This window comes from Pseudorasbora parva, chromosome 21 (genome assembly GCF_024679245.1).
Source record: "Pseudorasbora parva isolate DD20220531a chromosome 21, ASM2467924v1, whole genome shotgun sequence".
Lineage (NCBI taxonomy): Eukaryota > Metazoa > Chordata > Actinopteri > Cypriniformes > Gobionidae > Pseudorasbora > Pseudorasbora parva.
This window is the reverse complement of record NC_090192.1, coordinates 27,967,365-27,981,863: the sequence shown is the minus strand read 5'-3', so window position 1 is coordinate 27,981,863 and position 14,499 is coordinate 27,967,365. Positions and strand designations below refer to the sequence as shown.

General features: G+C 36.9%; 1 protein-coding gene across 2 annotated transcripts in view; it reads left to right on the top strand.

Annotated features, from left to right (window-relative positions):
- The window catches only part of nrg3b (neuregulin 3b), a 205,857-nt gene that overhangs the window by 63,148 nt on the left and 128,210 nt on the right, over positions 1-14,499 (top strand). The gene's annotated exons all lie outside the window — the stretch shown is intronic.

The following is a 14,499-nucleotide window of genomic DNA, read 5'->3' as shown; positions in this document are numbered from 1 at the left end:
GGCAAACAAACTTTAGAAAAATTAACTCAAGAGTACCAGTATCAACATGCCGTTTTTCGAGCAGGCGAGAGCTTTGCAACAAACTTCTACTTGACAGAGATGCCGCCCTGCATGTGCTTTATTAGACTGGAGAGCAAATGTATATAAAACAAATCAATATTTTAGCTCAAAATGGTGAAATATTAGAATGTCATCAGTATGATGTTCTAATGTTGATGTGGCTTACTGCTAGTCTAATACAGCAAACAAACTAACACGCAGAATAACATTATAACTTTCAACACACTCAAATGGAGTTAAGATAGTGTAGAAAAAGTGAAAAGGCATTGCGTTTCCTCATTATTTCAATTTGTCGAATAAACAGACGTGTAGTCTGGTAGAATGAAACCTAATTTCTTTATATTTCCCGGGGCTCGAACACATGGCACAGATATCGGTCTCTTATTAGTAATCGCACCCTGCTTCATACCTCAGTCGTGTTAAAAAACATGAATGCATTCACTCATTATTTCCACATAAACATTATTAGATCCATCGGTATGATTCCACACTCATTCACTGCGTCATCAATCTACGCCTTTGTTACTGTTTTAAAGAGGCTAGCTACCCCTTTAGTGGCAAAAAATACGCAGTGTAACCTTAAGCATGGACAATCTGTCATATAGACCTCCTTAACACAAAACAAATGCATTATTGACACGGCTACATGCTTGTGCTTTACTTTATTTATCCACCACATTCAACCCCTGGAGTAAAGCTCTTCCACCCTGTGAATCTTTGATTTAAGCCGCTGTTGTCCCTCCCATACCCACCTTATTAGTCTGTGCCGACTACCCACACATTTAAATATTTCCAAGAACCAAGGGTAGAGCCAGAGCACAAAATGAAACCGGCATATAGTGCTTTGGTATTCTGTGTGCACCATGGGCAACCAGGTCTGCTGACAAATGAGGCTGCTTTAGATTCCCATGGCTTTGGTGGAGGAGTAGCCGTCGCCTTTTTGAAGACCCACAAAAAAAAAGGAGAATAAGGTTTCTGTGAATGCATATATAAATATATTTATACACTATATATATATGATTAAACAGCATGAATATTTGACCCTTTTTTAGAACATGCACAGTTGGTGACTGAAGAGATTTTCTCGAATTAATAGTCTCTTTGAAAGCAAAGACTTTTGGGAGTGCAGGGGGATTTGATAGCATGTAGCAGTTAGGGATCGCAACACGCATAGAGCTTCAAAGCCGGCAGAGACCAGGCAATATAGTTCTAGACGTTGTTACCATGCACAGGCCATCGGAGTGGCACTGACAAAGTGAATAGCTGGACTGAGAGGAAAATTAAGAGTCATTTTCTCCCCAAGTGATATCTCTCACTCTTGCGAGTCATTTCCATGCAACAATTTCGGATGATTACAGTACCTCAAACAAAACATGAAATATTGGATGTCAGTCTTGGCTTGCAATAGATAATGGCGTCGTTATTAATTAACGGTTATCATGATATGGGCTTGATAAAGTTCACCGGGGTGATGGAATGTTGCACTTGCACACACCACTACACGAGTCTTTGTAATTATGTGGGCGTCCATATTTAGAGCGAATGAGTTTTATGCGTCTTTTGTCTTTGATGTTATAACTATATCATTGTTATGATTATACAGTGTTATCATAGGATCTGGATCAGATGCACTTTTGTCCCACAGCACAAATACAAACCATATCGTTTCCTTATTAAATATTGCATCACAGATGTGTGCAGGATGCATGTGTGCAATTTCATTTAATTTTCCATCCACAGTCCCATTTGCTCTCAAAATCAATAAGGAACTTGTCCAGTGTGCTATTACACATAGCAGGAAGTGCTAAGGGGAAGCAATGAGTGTCGCACAGAGTTCTGACCTGGCATGAAATATGAGATTTTGATCAAATCTGGAGAGAATCCTCAGTGCGCTTAGGTAGTGCTGTTTTCTGCACTTGAGCTTGTTATATTTGTCTTTTTAATAAGATATGCAGACAATTATATGTCTCATGTGGCAGGTGAGTTAAGAATGGTAATTGTTGTGTCCATTTGGTAAATTAAAAGCTATTGTGTTAAAGGTTTTTTTTTTTTTTGTACACCAGTGCGCTATGTTAAAGGTGCGTTTTATGGGGTACACGTTGTACTCACTGTGTGCTTGGGAGTCCAATAAAAACAAAATTATTGACTTCCTCTCTAATTTCACAGCATATGTCTTGTTGAGTACACTTAACACTGAGTGAGTTCTCTGTAGACGAACTGCTGCTCTCTAGCTGTGGTGAGAAGGATGTGTGTTCAGCCCTTGTGTGAGACTAAACTCAAACAGTGGCTGACAAAAGTGTTTCCAATTCAGATTCAAAAGAACACCCCACGCAAAGCGCAGACAATCAGAAGATAATGAGGAGGACAGACAGTAATGGCGTGCGGTGCCATGTTCATATTCCCATCCCCCTGTATCATTCTCTCCTCCTTTTCCTCCCACTGCTCTTTTTTTTGAGCCTATTCTTTCCATCTGCGAGAGCGTGGGTCTGTTGTCAGCTGGAGGATTGAGCTGTGACAGGTTATGAAAAGCAACCTGTTTAAAAATGTCAGCTCAGCTACATAGCCGTGGGGTCTTGCGAACGGGCGTGAGAGAACACGTGCTTGCTTCCGCTTGCCATACCTGTTTGGGCCAAAGGGGTCAATGTTTGGCTGGTTAGCATGGGCCTGTTAGCCTCAGCTGGTACTCTCTATAGATACAAAAACATATTTCTTTGGCTATTCAGAATTAGCTGCATTGCTGAAATCTATTATATTTTGTGATGTTTGACACCTGATTGCTCATGATAGGTTTGTGTCTGTGTTTCAGCTAATTAGCATGTCCTGACATCGTTTTCCTTTAGCTTCACAGTAATTACATTAGTCACAGGTGATTGGTTCAAAAACCTCCCATTGGCAAATTTCAAATTGCACACTTCCAGGAGGTTCTGTGCTGGCCGATGCAACTGTCAAATGAGTAGGAATGCTTTTAGATAGTTTCTCCAGATATTATAAGCCACCTTTGGTCTGCATTATCTCATGTTTGTCTTTGTCTGTCACATCCTCCTTTATCTTTCTCTGTGATCATCACTGCAGTGCAGACTGGAGCATGTCATCTGACTGGGCGTCGCTACTGGCCAGATGACCACAGGGACTAGAGCAGCAAATGAGAATTGTGAGCGAAAAAGTGAGGGGGTGGTGGGTTATGAAAGACAGAAAGAAAAAAAAAATAGAATAACAGAATCAGTTTCAGGGATCAAAGATTTAGCCTGTGGTCTTGGAGTTGAGGCTAGGTTAAGCTCTGCCAGCTGCCACAAATACAGGCATACAGGGAGCTATACATTTTCATGACAGGCAGGTCTGGATCCACCATTTCACCCTTCCTGAACTGGAAATAATCCATCCAATGGTGAAAAGTATTCCCTCAAGAAGGTTGCCACAGAAGGAGTCCATCTGTGGCCTCAGTTAGAAGAAAAAGCACTTGTTGTATTTTTATATTTTTTATATTTAGGAATCTTTTATATCACAAAGATATTTGTAATTGCCATTCTGCCATTTTAAAGATACATTTTAGATCCTTTAATCCTACCCCCAAACCCAAATAACCATTTTATGTAGGATATTAAAACCTAATGGTAACAATTTTAGTAACAATATCATTAAAAATATATTTTAAGACGCCAATCCCCCTCCTACCTCTAAACATACCTATAACCATTTCTTAATCAGAGAGACATTTTTATGTATGAGGTACAGCAGAATTGAAGTTAATAATAACTGAAAATACTATCCAGGTCCACTCAATAAAGGCATGCTCTTCTCATTCAAACGCACATCACCCAAAATATGGCATGTCACAATCTGTGATGAAGCATTTGAGAGCCAATGAACGTTCGATATCATTGTGGTAAAACGTGTTGTAAAGCTTCTTTATCAGGCAATGACTGTGTAGGCAGCGTTTGTGTGCGAAGGTACCTCACAAAACAGGTTTCGGACAGATTTCTGAGGTAGCATAACGGTGTAACAATCTACAGCAAAATAGAGTTAGCTTCGGTGAAAACTAAACAAATACTTAACTATAATGGTAATTTCTCGATATGACATCAGAAGGTTGAAAAATTGGTCAAACACAAAAATGTTTTTATTTAGCTAATCTGTCACAGAATGGAATGCACAGGATTGTGGGATATCAAAGGCAGTGAAGGATACATCTATGTTGCCTTCAAAACTCGATCAGATGGTATCCCTGTATACAGGAAGTGAAGCTACCATTGGATTCAGACGTGCCTTGATGCCTTCCTACCTTGGAATGTGTCCTTCTAAGGCAGCATTCTTTAGCTTTTCGGGCAAAATTGTCGTGAAGAACGCTAATTAAAGGCTCAAATTTGTGTCTGTTCTCCAAAATCGTCTGTATCCTAAATATGTGGTTCATAGTGCACAGATAAAGTTGATTGCTTTTGGTCTGTTTTATAATTCTATCGTCAGCCACAATAAAGGATTATATACAGAAAATGCCTTTTGTGCTCCACAGCAAACAAAATAAATATTACGTGATAAATAATGGTTAAAAGAAAGAATTCAGAAAAACTATTCATTTTAACATTTTAAAGTGTGGTCTTGTTTAACATCATATTTAACATCAACAAATCAATCGTTTGGCCTCGGAACACTTGGAATATTTGTACTTTTTGTATAAATTGTGCCTGCAGTTGTATCTTTTTACATTTATATCCTGTGTTTTATATCATATAACACACAAATGGGTAGGTTCAGGGATGGGATGGGGTTGGGTTATATGTTCAATGTTTAATTAGCGTAAATAAAAATAAATGTTAATAATCCAACATGTCATAATGACAAAATCATAATGCAACATATAATTTCATTATGATGATATGCAGTCCACATAATGGAGCACCCTGATCGTTGAAAAATGCCGCTTAAGTTGGTACCCTGTGCGTTAAAATGTGACGCAGAGGGGTCCTGACCAAGCGTCAATATGTGACGAGTTTGGAGTGAGAATGTGTTGCAACAACAGCAGGGTAAATGGTAGCTATAGTTAACATAGCATAGTATAGAGAACATAACATAGCACATGTCAATACAGAATTCCCTTTTCACAAAAAGCTAAAGAAATAGTACTTTGCTGTACAAAAGGGAAAAAATGAAAAGAGATGGATTGCCGCAGTCAGAAGAGGAAGGTGCCAAATTTACTGTCACTCCCTGGGCAGCTGCATATGAATCTGTTTGTAAAGGCAGTAGAGTTGAAAGCAATATAACCATTTATACAGTGCAGTTAATTCTTGTCAACACTACTAAACAATGTAATGTCACAATTACTGTAGCATTTCTCACACAACATTAAATAAGATTACGGACTCATTCATCCAGTAAACTAGCTGGCTTTCTAACAAATAAAACAAGATCCTAATCACACTCACTCTTGTAATGGAAACGGTATCCCTCTACAGCATTGCCGATTTGGGGAAGATTAGCTTATTAATGCTGGAAAATCCATCACAGAAGTTTTCCAGAATTTTATTTAAATGTAAATAAATAATGGCAATTGGTTCAAAAAGCAGTTGAAGAAAGACCTCTAGTGTGAGCACCAAACCACAACCTTGGTTTAACAAAGGAAACATCTGTTCTTCTTATATTGTTTGATCTTATGATAAGTTGCTTGCAATGTTCATCATTTGTCTTTGGATTAAAATGCAGTGTATATAACATAAAATACAGTAATATGCAGTAAGTCTGGATTAATCCATCTACATTAAACGTTTGCTTGATTTGTCCTGCTGAGTTAATGCAGAAATACGTCATTGAGCTCGCTATAGGGCCATTGTGACATCTCAGAGAGAATTACAATGTTGCCAGCTGAAGTGCTTAGCCATCCCTAAAGTGAGGGGCAGATGAGCGCTGATCCACCGGATTAACATGGTTTGTGGTGATGAGAAATATTTCACTCACATTTCAAGTGCTTTATGCTGGGCTCAGCGGCCTCCTGCTTGTTGATGACGACATGTTGGACACCACACTCTCACCTTCACTCCCGATCTAAATTAAGAGTCCTACTCATCCTACACGTTCATTAATAGCACCCCCTCACGCTGCTTCCTTTGGGAATTTTGCCATGTTATGGCAGTTAGCCTGTCTCTTCTCTCTCTTTCTCTCTCTCTCTCTCTCTGCACTTCCTTTTCACTGACAGGCAGCCATCTTAATATCTTAACAGTTGCCATTTCAAATAAGTTTTCACAGCATAAATAAGTGGACATTTTTATAAACTTGCATGACTCATCCATAGTTTTTATACATTATTCCTGTACCTCTCCGTCTTTATCTTCATCACTCTCCCCTCGCTTTGAACTGTCACCTAATTTGCTTTGGCTGTGCGGTAATGTTAGGTGAAAGTCATGGATTTGAAGCTCCACAGGGGTATAGTGGAGATCTTTAATGAGTGTGTGGACTAGGGAGGGGGGCGGCAGTTGTAAGTCCACAAGGGTATTTATGAAGCTCATCTGCAGTCTGAGCTGGGTTCGCAGGAACAAGGCAATGACGTCCTCATCAGCCCTGTCAGATTTAATTCCAGCACGCTATGTTTCGTGCGTCTTATTTCCATATAGATAGACAACAGGTCTCATTCACTAATCGTGCGTATGCAAATGTGCGAATCTTTGCATACAAATAGTATTAATTAGTAAAATTATGTTTTTAATCCTAAACTATTAGAATCAAGTTGAGAACCAACTGAATCCATGCATACGCAAAAGCACCTCCAGTTGCCTTAGAAACATGAAATGTGTTGAGATAAAATGTGTTTTTATGGATTGGATTAGAAATGGAATAATTAAGAGGTCCTACAGTATGTCTTATTTTACTGTAACCAAAATTATATGCATTATAGATCAATCTGCGATACAGGATTATGAAAAAAGGTTTATGTAAACATACTCTCTGACGTGTGTGTTTTTGAGATTAATGTAGAGACTGTTTGTAGAGATTAATGATTGGCTATATGGGTCAGGCTGGGAAGAAAGCCTTTATTTGGGCATTATAGGCGTGTATTGTGCTAATTACCACATATATATTCATACACTTCTTCATTTAGAGTTGTCAACATTAAAACAAGTCTAAGAACAAATGAGTGTGTGTGTGTATACACCAGTTGTGAACCTCTCACATAAGTGGGTCAGTTTTTGGCACATGTATGTCTCAGAGGTTGATGTTTTATTAAAACATTTTATCGCCATGTGTTTTTGATACTTTTGTTTTCTTGTCACAGAACCTAGGACTTTAACCTTAAAATATGTTTAAAAGTGGAATAATCGAAATAAATAGTGTTTTTTATTTATTTTGTACGAATGGGTTATCTTTTTTTAATTTAATTTTAGTTTTAATTTGAACAAAATTATGTTTACAGTTGTGCTATCGTACCATAGCATTTTATTTTTATTTTTTATTGGTGTGTTTGTTTACAAAAGAGACTGCCAGTGCCAATGTCATGCTTGAAATGAAATATGAAGCATGTAGAAATTTAAGAAAAACCAAGGTAAATGTTGCTTTGGGAGACATATTTTATCTTACACCCTTTTCAATAAAAAAAAATAATAGGAAAGTTATGCAAAAAAAAAAAAAAAAAATTGATAATAATAAATATTATTTAATTGTGTGCATTTAGGATACATAACATACAGGCTTGGAAATTAGCTTTAGCAAAAAAAATGATTTAGCAATTTTGTTTCAGAAAATGTTTATTTACTTTATTTTACCATAGAAATCTATTAAACACAATTCCTCATTTGAGGTGTGTTGCAAATCGCACATTAGTGGATATTTCAGTGGTGTAAAGTATTTGAGTAAATGTAATTAGTTACTGTACTTAAGTATCTTTTTGGTTACTTTGTACTTGTTGTAATGAGTTTTAAAGATATTAAGAAGTCAATTCACTTTTTACTCCAATACATTTGTGTTGAGTAATGCAGTTACACATTCCATTTTGGATGGCACCTAACTTTTTCTGCAGTAGTTTGTTTCTGCTATAAACAATCTATATCGCCATCTAAGGGCATTGAAGGTACTATATCTTGTGCGTTTTGCCTTTACTCACCCAAACATGTCTTTAGCAGGTAGTTGATGAATAGCAAGTGTTCGATTTATGAGATGAGTTCATGACTCGCAGCCGGGGATGAGGCTAAAAAACCAGCACATCCGGTGCAAGAAGGCTTTGACTATTTAATTTGACTAAACATTATTTTATTTATCCTCTATACTGACGAGACCTTATTGAATGTTATTGGTTTACTTATGGCCCTTGAGCTTACCTGAGACTTTGAAGAATTTGAAGATGTTCAAGAGGCTGTTATGTCGACCTTGAGTTAGTGCAATATTGAGGTGTTCAGTTTTATTTTGATTTTAGAAAATAAACATGATTTCTAATCTTATAAATCTATAGTTTCTTATTTTTAATGGTGTCTCTCTCAGGTGTCAATGACTAGTGCATCTTTGAGCCTATATTTAGTATTAGTAAAATACTTAAGTACTATTAAAATCAGATACTTTAAGACTCAAATTGTATTGGAATTGGTGACATGTAACTTGTAATGAAGTCATTTTCGCTTTAAGGAATCTGTACTTTTACTCAAGTAGGTTTTCAGGTACTCTACACCTCCAAATTTCCGTTATATTGTGGTGCATATCCACCATTGGACATTGTGAGTGTGAAAAGTATATTTTTGAAAAGTCTACAAAGTTTAAAGTGTCGTAGTTCAAGAAACAAGAATTCTTGCTCATTAGTGAATAAGACCCAGTGTAACTTCAAGTAATATAATAGGCAAATTTCAATGAGCCTGCATACTTGTTAAAAAGCACAGCAGTTTCTTTTTCCAGCAGTGTCTTAGTCAAAACTCCAGCAGACCCAGTTTGCCATGTGTTGCAGGAATCTGTGATTATCCCTCTATTATTGACTTGAACCAACTTGCAGTCATTTACAACTAATGTATTGCATGTGAAATTATGCACCTTGGAGACCAAGGACAAAATGCTCTATTATGAATCCTGGCTGGTTTGGTTTTTCCCATGGTTCACTGGTTTGGCAGACAAGTTTATCCAGCATTACTTGTCTAATTATTCTCTTGTTAAGTCAGAATGTGGCAGAAGGCCGCATCCCTCGCATAGGTTCTGCAACAATATTGCTCTGGCTTTTTCTGAGTGGCTCTGTAATGAATTCAGGAAGTATCTCACAAAATGGGCTTTGTCTATGTGATGTGTTTATTTGGGAAAAAAGAGGGAGTAAGAACAGAAATGCAGACATAAAATGTGTTTGATGAGATTATTGGTGCAGCTGAAAACAAAGCTCCCCCTATAAGCTAGCATGTTTGTTTGTGTCAGTAGATGAGTGTGTCTGTTTGCGCGCAAGTTGAAAGAAGCTCTTTCGTTTCCTTTTCACGCAGCCCTGCACACTGTTCTTAGTTTACAGAGCCACGCAAAATCTCTTTAGTCTGTCAGTGTGTCTAAATCTCGTCTTTCCTTCCCGCTTTCCAGGAATAATTGTTTTTGCTTGGTGCAAGGTGAGATGTCGCAAAATATACAGCTGCTCCACAGATAAACGTCCACTGAAAATAATTGAAGGTAAAGGGTTGTATTTCCGTGAATCCGTTGATACGTCTCTCTGGCAGGTTGAAGGTCATCGGTCTGTCAGTCGCTGTGTCACTGGCCTCTGAACGGCTCATTAAAATGCAGAGCAGTATGTATCAGTACTCATGCTTGAATCCGTGATAAATTTTTCTCTGTGAAACGTTTCCGCGAACGGCCATCGATCTCCACGTCAGTTTGTGGTATTCATCAGCCTCGGGGCAGACGGCGCTCGCATTTCCCTCTAATCGCTCATGCATAAAGGAGCACTACTTTTGGAGACAGGGACCAGGAAAGTGCGCATCTGCATCACAAATTTATAGTCTTTATGGAACCGTTATATTCATAATTTTTTGTTGTTATTATTATTTTTTGATAATAGGTGGCAGAAGAATGGTCAGAGCCAGGGTCAGAGCACACAGGAAGTGAGAAACGAAGTTGCGTACTTCTTAAGGACAATTTTTATGTTTGTCCATACATAAATACATTCTAGTACACATTCATCTGCTCCGTATATATGTCAATACATGTAGATGTTGTCTAAAAATACAACCAGGCCATAGTTATTTGTGTAATTTTTTTATACATAAAACAAACAAAGCTCACGGGCTTTATTGATTTTATATATATATATATATATATATATATATATATATATATATATATATATATATATATATATATATATATATATATATATATATATATATATATATATATATATATATATATATAAATAAATATTTTTTTTATTATTATACACTTTCTCTGTTAACAGGACAGAGGATATCCCATTTATGCATCATTCGCTGGACTTTTGATGGTATCCCCATCCACAGACAGTTGGTTCAACAGAGGGTTATTAATAAAATGTGTTATTTTTTTATTTTATAAAATTGTTTTAAATGTGGCAGATTTATCAGATTGTTGTATTGTACTTGTAATTATAGTAAAAACAAAAATTAGTAGCAACAGTTTTTCTCTAGCTGTGTTTGCTCCATATTTACAATTCTTTACAATGCCTTTAGCCACTGCATATTATCAAAATCCCTTTTAAGACAAGTAATTTCACTCGCCGGCCATCTTTGAAACGCCTATCGGGCATGCAAGTGCAGCTCCTGTCTCTTTGAATGAGGAAACATCAAATTCTCCAAAACTGTTCTCCACACTTACAATTAAATTTCATATTCCAAATATGTATTCCTCAATGAAATTTAACAACTGTCTCATACATCACATTTTTTTAAACGCTTAAATCATGACAAAAAAAGAAGACATTTTCAGCCTGGACAAAGCTAATGCACAGTCCCTAAGCGTGCATCTCACAACACTTTTTAATAGTGTTTCTATAGCAACCGGGGCTTCTACCAGCAGCTTCACTATAATTGGCTTTCATTTAGAGGGCTGGGCTTATTCACCATATTGGGCATTGCACTTTCTCCCATTCATAAGTAATCAGAGTTCACCATATTCCTATATGTAAATAAATATATATTTTTAATACAATGCTCTGGGTCCTTCACTGGAAAGGGAAATAACTCCTGCTAAACGCTTATGCTTTGAATTATTTCAAGAGATCGAGACCATTGTTACTAAAAGTTTGCTAAGAATTGTGTCCTACTCAAGCAAGGCAGTATTTGACACTGATCAAGCCTATTCAGTTGGAGCAGACTGGGAGTTGGCCTTGAATGGCAACATGCCCAGGGCAATACGGGCAACAGGGATGATAGTCAGGTAGCAAAGTTTTTTTATTTTTTAAATACACACAAGTTTAATTAAAAGGCCATTTTGCTAGTGGTGCATTACCCTTTTAACATACTTTGTGTTGCATTACCTTGCCATTAAATAAATACAAAAAGAAAGAAAAAGGTGGCATACCTTGTAGTGAAGTAGGAAAAATGTCACGTTTGTCCATAAAGAAATGCTCAAGGGCTTGTCCTCACAAACGCATTCATCTGCTGTGTATAGATGTCAATATTGCATGTCTATGTCCACTTCAAATGTTTACCCTCTGTATACTGAATGTTAAATAGCACTCTAAACAATGCTACTATATTTCCCAGACAGTTAATATTCTCCCAGGAGCTCTTTCATGGCTTGTCTACTCAGTCAATGAACTCTGAAAGACATGAAATAAATTGATTTGTATGCAGGGGGTTCAACCAAAACATAATGGGAAATATAATGGTGGCTTGTTTTATGTTTTTCCCTCATTGCTGGAGGTTAAAGATTGCCTGACATTTCCGTCTGAGAATTTCTTTATTTGTCAAGTGTCTCAGCTGTGCTCATAATCCAAGTGTACAATGTATCAGCACTAGTTGTAGGCCTAGGTGGTTTGTCTGGGCCAAACAACAAAGGTGCCTAAATAAGTATTTGCAAAAAACAACAAGCAATCTCAAAATGACATTTGTGTCAAGAGTCTCTCAGGTGAGCAGAGACAAGTGAAGTTTAAACAGCCCACTTCACCCAGAGAGCGGATTTTACTGGCAGTGAATATACATGGAAGTGTGAGTGATACCAGTGATATAAATGAGTGTTTCATGCCCCTTGACACTGGAAAGTTTTTCATGCTCTGTTTTTGGCACTGAAGAGCTATGGGTGAATGAATTGATACCAGTAACATTTTACAGCATTGCATTGCATTGCAGCTGAGGTTAGGGTAAGACGACATAAGATTGAAAAAAAAAAATACTTTTTATAATGTTAAAAAACAATGTAACCAAAATATAACACCAAATCACTAATGTCACACTAATATTTTCATAAACGGACTAATTTATATTTATACACCGATTATGCATAATATTGTGACTAGGGGTGACCCCGAATAGCCGAAGATTCGATGCATTGATATGCGAAGCCGTATTCGACCACCGATCTCACAGTCGAATCTTCGTGGGTGTTATGAAACGAGGATCATACCATTTTGGCAATTTGGGGGTGCTCAATATTTTAAAGACATGGCGCAGCGCTAAATTAGAACACAATGTTTTCAATGAGTGTATGCACACCGGCGGCGGCATTCGGTGCCTGTCCGTGACGACTCAGGAAGTTTTTATATAAAATTTCCCTCAAATCGTCAATGTACATACTGATTTCACCCTGTGCTACAAGATGCACCAATCATGCAGCTCTGTTGTCAGAAGTCGATTCAAAATTGAGTTTGCGCGTATATAATGTGCGCGTCCGGTGTTGAGACACCGGAGACGCAGCGCTGAGCTTTGCGTCCGGTGTGCAACGCTCTTTAGGCAATATCGGCTTAAGAACGTGCACGTAAACACACTCAAAGTGTTTCTCTCCTCTCTAGGCAGGTATTTTTTTTTGGTTTATTTATCAACATGCTCTTTTATATATTTGTGTGATGTTCTGTATTTCGATCGTGGCTTTACAATGTTATGCGAAAACATTTTACGAATGTTTATCCACCACATTACCTTTTATTTAAACCTAAATAAGAAAGCCACAGTCAGTTTGTCTGTCAGTTGGCAGGCAGTTTTGATAGCTCTATTAAAATCCGTTGCTGTGTGCAGTGTTTAAAGGCAAATAAAAATAGTTTTAGCCTCCTGCTGACTGGTGTCGTGCCCCTCCCAATCCTTTCACACACAAACACAGATGATTCCACTATCAGTCGACTATAGAAAGATTCGACAATTCTGATTTGAATGTGTAAATCCTTAGTCAGGGACACCCCTAATTATGACCACCTTACTAATATTGTGCTGGTCCCCCTTTTGCTACCAAAACAGCCCTGACATGTCGAGGCATGGACTCCACTAAACCCCTGAAGGTGTAATGGGCTATCTGGCACCAAGATTAGCATCAGATCCTTTAAGTCCCATATGAATGAATATTTTTTTGTTAGTTGCAAGGTATGGCCTCCATGGATTGGAGTTGTTTGTTCAGCACATCCCAAAGATCCCACTGAACCACTCATGATCCCTGTTAACGAGCTAGGTAGGCTTTAGGTGTATGCACAATAATGTCTGCAGCAATTTGGCACTGTGTATCAAGGTTATTATAGTTTTGCTTTTTGAAATTAGTTTTTATTTCAGTATCGTTTTCAATTTTGCTACAAATTTCAGTTTAGTTTTAGTTAGTTTTACAAATGGTTTTGCTAGTTTTAGTTTAGTTTTTATTTTAAAAATAAATTTCTATTTAGTTTTTATTTATTTAGTTTCAGTTTTAGTTTTAGTAATTATAGTTTAGCAGAGTTACCATAATGAAGTGTAGAGACCAAATCAAGGTTTTTCATTTCAGCAAAGTTTAATGTTTGCACAGATTAGAGTTTAATCTTACTAAACATCCTTAAGTGAAATCACTTGATAAACGAGCATTATTGTTTAAACCCAGGACAGTCTTACAAAACCTGCATAAAGTTGGGTCTTCACCTTTGAGCAAAAAAGCTTGAGTCAAACTATGACCTATACAAACAACGATCTGGAGATTAAAAATGAAATAAATTATATTTTGATATTAAAAAATTATATTTTATATTTTTGACATTGGCTAATACTCAGAGGATCTATCTTAAAGAACAAAATAGATGCAACGTAAAATATAAAAGTAAAAATTATAAATTCCAGACAAACTCATTCATAACAAAGATTAAATATTGTTAAACAATTAAATGCTTATTTTAATTTCTTCAGTAGTAAAATGTAGGCTAGCAGTGTAAGACCACAGCTAAAGTCATCTGAATACAGCCAACACACACTGGTGTGTGTGTGTGTGTGTGTGTGTGTGTGTGTTTGTTGTGCTATAATTGTAAAGGGGACCAGTGTCCTCATTTATCTAGTAATATATATATATATATATATATATATATATATATAT